We start from the raw sequence: 6,998 nt of genomic DNA on the forward strand, positions 1-6,998 counted from the left end.
TTTTGCCTTTTTCTAGTTCCTTAGTTTCATAGTTTTTTGTAAATTCTCAACCGTGCAAAATAAAGCCAGAGATTTCTGATTTTGTATATGAAACAAAAAATCTTGATTTATCTTTGTATGAATGCATTTTTCTCTGAAACTATGCAAGATAATGAAACGAAAATTCAACAGATTATTTTTGAAAGTAGGGCGACGTCAAATATGGTAAGTAATTATCAACAAAATATTTGGTTCATGTTTTATTTACAATGGAAATGTTAGTTTTCTTTTTGCAGCTTAAAAAATTTCCTTAAAAATTTTGTAATTTCAAACTTTCAGCGGTATTAGAGAACTCAAAAGTAATTTCAAATGTTCAAAAAACTTTTTCTTCTGGTGTGGTTGACCTTCTAACTGATAATTTTGACATTTTCTAGTTCCTTAGTTTCATAGTTTTTTGTAAAATCTCAACCGTACAAAGAAAACCTTAGATTTCTGATTTTGTATATGAAACAAAAAATCTTGATTTATCTTTGTATGAATGCAATGTTCTCTGAAACTATGCAAGATACTGAAACGAAAATTCAACAGATTATTCTTGAAGGTACGGCAAGTTTAATGTGGGCAGCAATTGTCAACAAAATGATTGGTTCATGTTTTATTCACAATTGAAATGTTAGTTTTCAATTTGCAGCTTGAAAAAATTCCTCAAAAACTTTGTAATTTCAAACTTTCAGCGGCATTAGAGAACTCAAAAGTGTTTTTGAATGTCCTAAAAACTTGTTTTTCTGATTTGGTTGACTTTCTAATTGATAATTTTGCCTTTTTCTAGTTCCTTAGTTTCATAGTTTTTTGTAAATTCTCAACCGTACAAAGTAAAAGCTTAGATTTCTGTTTTTGTATATGAAACAAAAAATCTTGATTTATCTTTGTATGAATGCAATTTTCTCTGAAACTATGCAAGATACTGAAACGAAAATTCAACAGATTATTTTTGAAGGTACGGCGATTTCAAATATGGTCAGCACTTGTCAACAAAATATTTGGTTAATGTTTTATTCACAGTTGAAATGTTAGTTTTCAATTTGCAGCTTGAAAAAATTCCTCAAAAACTTTGTAATTTCAAACTTTCAGCGGCTTTAGAAAACTCAAAAGTGTTTTTAAATGTCCTAAAAACTTGTTTTTCTGGTGTGGTTGACTTTCTAATTGATAATTTTGACTTTTTCTAGCTCCTTAGTTTAATAGTTTTTTGTACAATCTCAACCGTACAAAGTAAAACCTTAGATTTCTGATTTTGTATATGAAACAAAAAATCTTGATTTATCTTTGTATGAATGCGATTTTCTCTGAAACTATGCAAGATACTGAAACGAAAATTCAACAGATTATTTTTGAAAGTACGGCGAGGTCAAATATGGTAAGTAATTGTCAACAAAAATTTTGGTTCATGTTTTATTTACAATTGAAATGTTAGTTTTCTATTTGCAGTTTAAAAAATTTCCATAAAAACTTTGTAATTTCAAACTTTCAGCGGCATTAGAAAAATCAAAATTGTTTTTAAATGTCCTAAAAACTTGTTTTTCTGGTGTGGATCACTTTCCAATTTATAATTGTGACTTTTTCTAGTTCCTTAGTTTCATAGTTTTTTGTAAAATCTCAACCGTACAAAAAAAACCCTTAAATTTCTGTTTTTGTATAGGAAACAAAAAATCTTGATTTATCTTTGTATGAATGCATTTTTCTCTGAAACTATGCAAGATACTGAAACGAAAATTTCACAGATTATTTTTGAAGGTACGGCAAGTTAAAATATAGTCATCAATTGTCAACAAAATATTTGGTTCATGGTTTATTCACAATTGAAATGTTCACAGTTTTCACAGTTTTCAGTTTGCAGCTTAAAAAATTTCCTTAAAAACTTTGTAATTTCACAATTTCAGAGGCATTAGAGAACGCGAAAGTGTTTTTAAATGTCCCAAAAACTTTTTCTTCTGGTGTGGTTGACCTTCTAATTGATAATTTTAATATTTTCTAGTTCCTTAGTTTCATAGTTTTTTGAAAATCTCAACCGTACAAAGAAAACCCTTAGATATTTGTTTTTTTATATGAAACAAAAAATCTTGATTTATCTTTGTATGAATGCAATTTTCTCTGAAACTATGCAAGATACTGAAACGAAAATTCAACAGATTATTTTTGAAAGTACGGCAAGTTTAAATATGGTCAGTAATTGTCAACAAAATATATGGTTCATGTTTTATTCACAATTGAAATGTTAGTTTACAATTTGCAGCTTGCAAAAATTCCTTTAAAACTTTGTAATTTCAAACTTTCAGAGGCATTAGAGAACGCGAAAGTGTTTTTAAATGTCCTAAAAACTTGTTTTTCTGATTTGGCTGACTTTCTAATTGATAATTTTGCCTTTTTCTAGTTCCTTAGTTTCATAGTTTTTTGTAAATTCTCAACCGTGCAAAATAAAGCCAGAGATTTCTGATTTTGTATATGAAACAAAAAATCTTGATTTATCTTTGTATGAATGCATTTTTCTCTGAAACTATGCAAGATAATGAAACGAAAATTCAACAGATTATTTTTGAAAGTAGGGCGACGTCAAATATGGTAAGTAATTATCAACAAAATATTTGGTTCATGTTTTATTTACAATGGAAATGTTAGTTTTCTTTTTGCAGCTTAAAAAATTTCCTTAAAAATTTTGTAATTTCAAACTTTCAGCGGTATTAGAGAACTCAAAAGTAATTTCAAATGTTCAAAAAACTTTTTCTTCTGGTGTGGTTGACCTTCTAACTGATAATTTTGACATTTTCTAGTTCCTTAGTTTCATAGTTTTTTGTAAAATCTCAACCGTACAAAGAAAACCTTAGATTTCTGATTTTGTATATGAAACAAAAAATCTTGATTTATCTTTGTATGAATGCAATGTTCTCTGAAACTATGCAAGATACTGAAACGAAAATTCAACAGATTATTCTTGAAGGTACGGCAAGTTTAATGTGGGCAGCAATTGTCAACAAAATGATTGGTTCATGTTTTATTCACAATTGAAATGTTAGTTTTCAATTTGCAGCTTGAAAAAATTCCTCAAAAACTTTGTAATTTCAAACTTTCAGCGGCATTAGAGAACTCAAAAGTGTTTTTGAATGTCCTAAAAACTTGTTTTTCTGATTTGGTTGACTTTCTAATTGATAATTTTGCCTTTTTCTAGTTCCTTAGTTTCATAGTTTTTTGTAAATTCTCAACCGTACAAAGTAAAAGCTTAGATTTCTGTTTTTGTATATGAAACAAAAAATCTTGATTTATCTTTGTATGAATGCAATTTTCTCTGAAACTATGCAAGATACTGAAACGAAAATTCAACAGATTATTTTTGAAGGTACGGCGATTTCAAATATGGTCAGCACTTGTCAACAAAATATTTGGTTAATGTTTTATTCACAGTTGAAATGTTAGTTTTCAATTTGCAGCTTGAAAAAATTCCTCAAAAACTTTGTAATTTCAAACTTTCAGCGGCTTTAGAAAACTCAAAAGTGTTTTTAAATGTCCTAAAAACTTGTTTTTCTGGTGTGGTTGACTTTCTAATTGATAATTTTGACTTTTTCTAGCTCCTTAGTTTAATAGTTTTTTGTACAATCTCAACCGTACAAAGTAAAACCTTAGATTTCTGATTTTGTATATGAAACAAAAAATCTTGATTTATCTTTGTATGAATGCGATTTTCTCTGAAACTATGCAAGATACTGAAACGAAAATTCAACAGATTATTTTTGAAAGTACGGCGAGGTCAAATATGGTAAGTAATTGTCAACAAAAATTTTGGTTCATGTTTTATTTACAATTGAAATGTTAGTTTTCTATTTGCAGTTTAAAAAATTTCCATAAAAACTTTGTAATTTCAAACTTTCAGCGGCATTAGAAAAATCAAAATTGTTTTTAAATGTCCTAAAAACTTGTTTTTCTGGTGTGGATCACTTTCCAATTTATAATTGTGACTTTTTCTAGTTCCTTAGTTTCATAGTTTTTTGTAAAATCTCAACCGTACAAAAAAAACCCTTAAATTTCTGTTTTTGTATAGGAAACAAAAAATCTTGATTTATCTTTGTATGAATGCATTTTTCTCTGAAACTATGCAAGATACTGAAACGAAAATTTCACAGATTATTTTTGAAGGTACGGCAAGTTAAAATATAGTCATCAATTGTCAACAAAATATTTGGTTCATGGTTTATTCACAATTGAAATGTTCACAGTTTTCACAGTTTTCAGTTTGCAGCTTAAAAAATTTCCTTAAAAACTTTGTAATTTCACAATTTCAGAGGCATTAGAGAACGCGAAAGTGTTTTTAAATGTCCCAAAAACTTTTTCTTCTGGTGTGGTTGACCTTCTAATTGATAATTTTAATATTTTCTAGTTCCTTAGTTTCATAGTTTTTTGAAAATCTCAACCGTACAAAGAAAACCCTTAGATATTTGTTTTTTTATATGAAACAAAAAATCTTGATTTATCTTTGTATGAATGCAATTTTCTCTGAAACTATGCAAGATACTGAAACGAAAATTCAACAGATTATTTTTGAAAGTACGGCAAGTTTAAATATGGTCAGTAATTGTCAACAAAATATATGGTTCATGTTTTATTCACAATTGAAATGTTAGTTTACAATTTGCAGCTTGCAAAAATTCCTTTAAAACTTTGTAATTTCAAACTTTCAGCGGCATTAGAGAACTCAAAAGTGTTCTTAAAGGTCCTAAAAACTTGTTTTTCTGGTGTGGTTGACTTTCTAATTGGTAATTTTGACCATTCCTAGTTCCTTAGTTTCATAGTTTTTTGTAAAATCTCAACCGTACAAAATAAAGCCAGAGATTTCTGATTTTGTATATGAAACAAAAAATCTTGATTTATCTTTGTATGAATGCATTTTTCTCTGAAACTATGCAAGATACTGAAACGAAAATTCAACAGATTATTTTTGAAAGTACGGCGAGGTCCAATATGGTAAGTAATTGTCAACAAAAATTTTGGTTCATGTTTTATTTACAATTGAAATGTTAGTTTTCTATTTGCAGTTTAAAAAATTTCCATAAAAACTTTGTAATTTCAAACTTTCAGCGGCATTAGAAAAATCAAAATTGTTTTTAAATGTCCTAAAAACTTGTTTTTCTGGTGTGGGTCACTTTCCAATTTATAATTGTGACTTTTTCTAGTTCCTTAGTTTCATAGTTTTTTGTAAAATCTCAACCGTACAAAAAAAACCCTTAAATTTCTGTTTTTGTATATGAAACAAAAAATCTTGATTTATCTTTGTATGAATGCAATTTTCTCTGAAACTATGCAAGATACTGAAACGAAAATTCAACAGATTATTCTTGAAGGTACGGCGAGTTCAAATATGGTCAGCAATTGTGAACAAAATGTTTGGTTCATGTTTTATTAACAATTGAAATGTTAGTTTTCTATTTGCAGCTTAAAAAATTTCCTTAAAAACTTTGTAATTTCAAACTTTCAGCGATATTAGAGAACAAAAAAGTGTTTTCAAATGTCCAAAAAACTTTTGCTTCTGGTGTGGTTCACTTTCCAATTGATAATTTTGACTTTTTCTAGTTCCTTAGTTTCATAGTTTTTTGTAAAATCTCAACCGTACAAAGTAAACCCTTCGATTTCTGTTTTTGTATATGAAACAAAAAATCTTGATTTATCTTTGTATGAATGCAATTTTTTCTGAAACTTTTCAAGATACTGAAACGAAAATTCAACAGATTATTCTTGAAGGTACGGCAAGTTTAAATATGGTCAGCAATTGTCAACAAAATATTTGGTTCATGTTTTATTTACAATTGAAATGTTAGTTTTCAATTTGCAGCTTGAAAAAATTCCTAAAAAACTTTATAATTTCAAACTTTCAGCGGCATTAGAGAACTCAAAAGTGTTTTTAAAGGTCCTAAAAACTTGTTTTTCTGGTGTGGTTGACTTTCTAATTGGTAATTTTGACTATTTCTAGTTCCTTAGTTTCATAGTTTTTTGTAAAATCTCAACCGTACAAAATATAGCCAGAGATTTCTGATTTTGTATATGAAACAAAAAATCTTGATTTATATTTGTATGAATGCATTTCTCTCTGAAACTATGCAAGATACTGAAACGAAAATTCAACAGATTATTCTTGAAAGTAGGGCGAGGTCAAATATGGTAAGTAATTGTCAACAAAATTTTTGGTTCATGTTTTATTTACAATTGAAATGTTAGTTTTCTATTTGCAGTTTAAAAAATTTCTTTAAAAACTTTGTAATTTCAAAATTTCAGCGGCATTAGAATAATCAAAAGTATTTTTAAATGTCCTAAAAACTTGTTTTTCTGGTGTGGTTCACTTTCCAATTGATAATTTTCACTTTTTCTAGTTCCTTAGTTTCATAGTTTTTTGTAAAATCTCAACCGTACAAAGTAAACCCTTAGATTTCTGTTTTTGTATATGAAACAAAAAATCTTGATTTATCTTTGTATGAATGCAATTTTTTCTGAAACTATGCAAGATACTGAAACGAAAATTCAACAGATTCTTCTTGAAGGTACGGCAAGTTCAATTATGGTCAGCAATTGTCAACAAAATATTTGGTTCATGTTTTATTCACAATTGAAATGTTAGTTTTCAATTTGCAGCTTGAAAAAATTCCTTTAAAACTTTGTAATTTCAAACTTTCAGCGGCATTAGAGAACTCAAAAGTGTTCTTAAAGGTCCTAAAAACTTGTTTTTCTGGTGTGGTTGACTTTCTAATTGGTAATTTTGACTATTCCTAGTTCCTTAGTTTTATAGTTTTTTGTAAAATCTCAACCGTACAAAATAAAGCCAGAGATTTCTGATTTTGTATATGAAACAAAAAATCTTGATTTATCTTTGTATGAATGCATTTTTCTCTGAAACTATGCAAGATACTGAAACGAACATTCAACAGATTATTTTTGAAGGTACGGCGAGGTCAAATATGGTAAGTAATTGTCAACAAAGATTTTGG

This window comes from Rhopilema esculentum, unplaced genomic scaffold (assembly GCF_057945365.1).
Source record: "Rhopilema esculentum isolate cy_ngs unplaced genomic scaffold, ASM5794536v1 HiC_scaffold_36, whole genome shotgun sequence".
Taxonomy (NCBI): Eukaryota; Metazoa; Cnidaria; class Scyphozoa; order Rhizostomeae; family Rhizostomatidae; genus Rhopilema; species Rhopilema esculentum.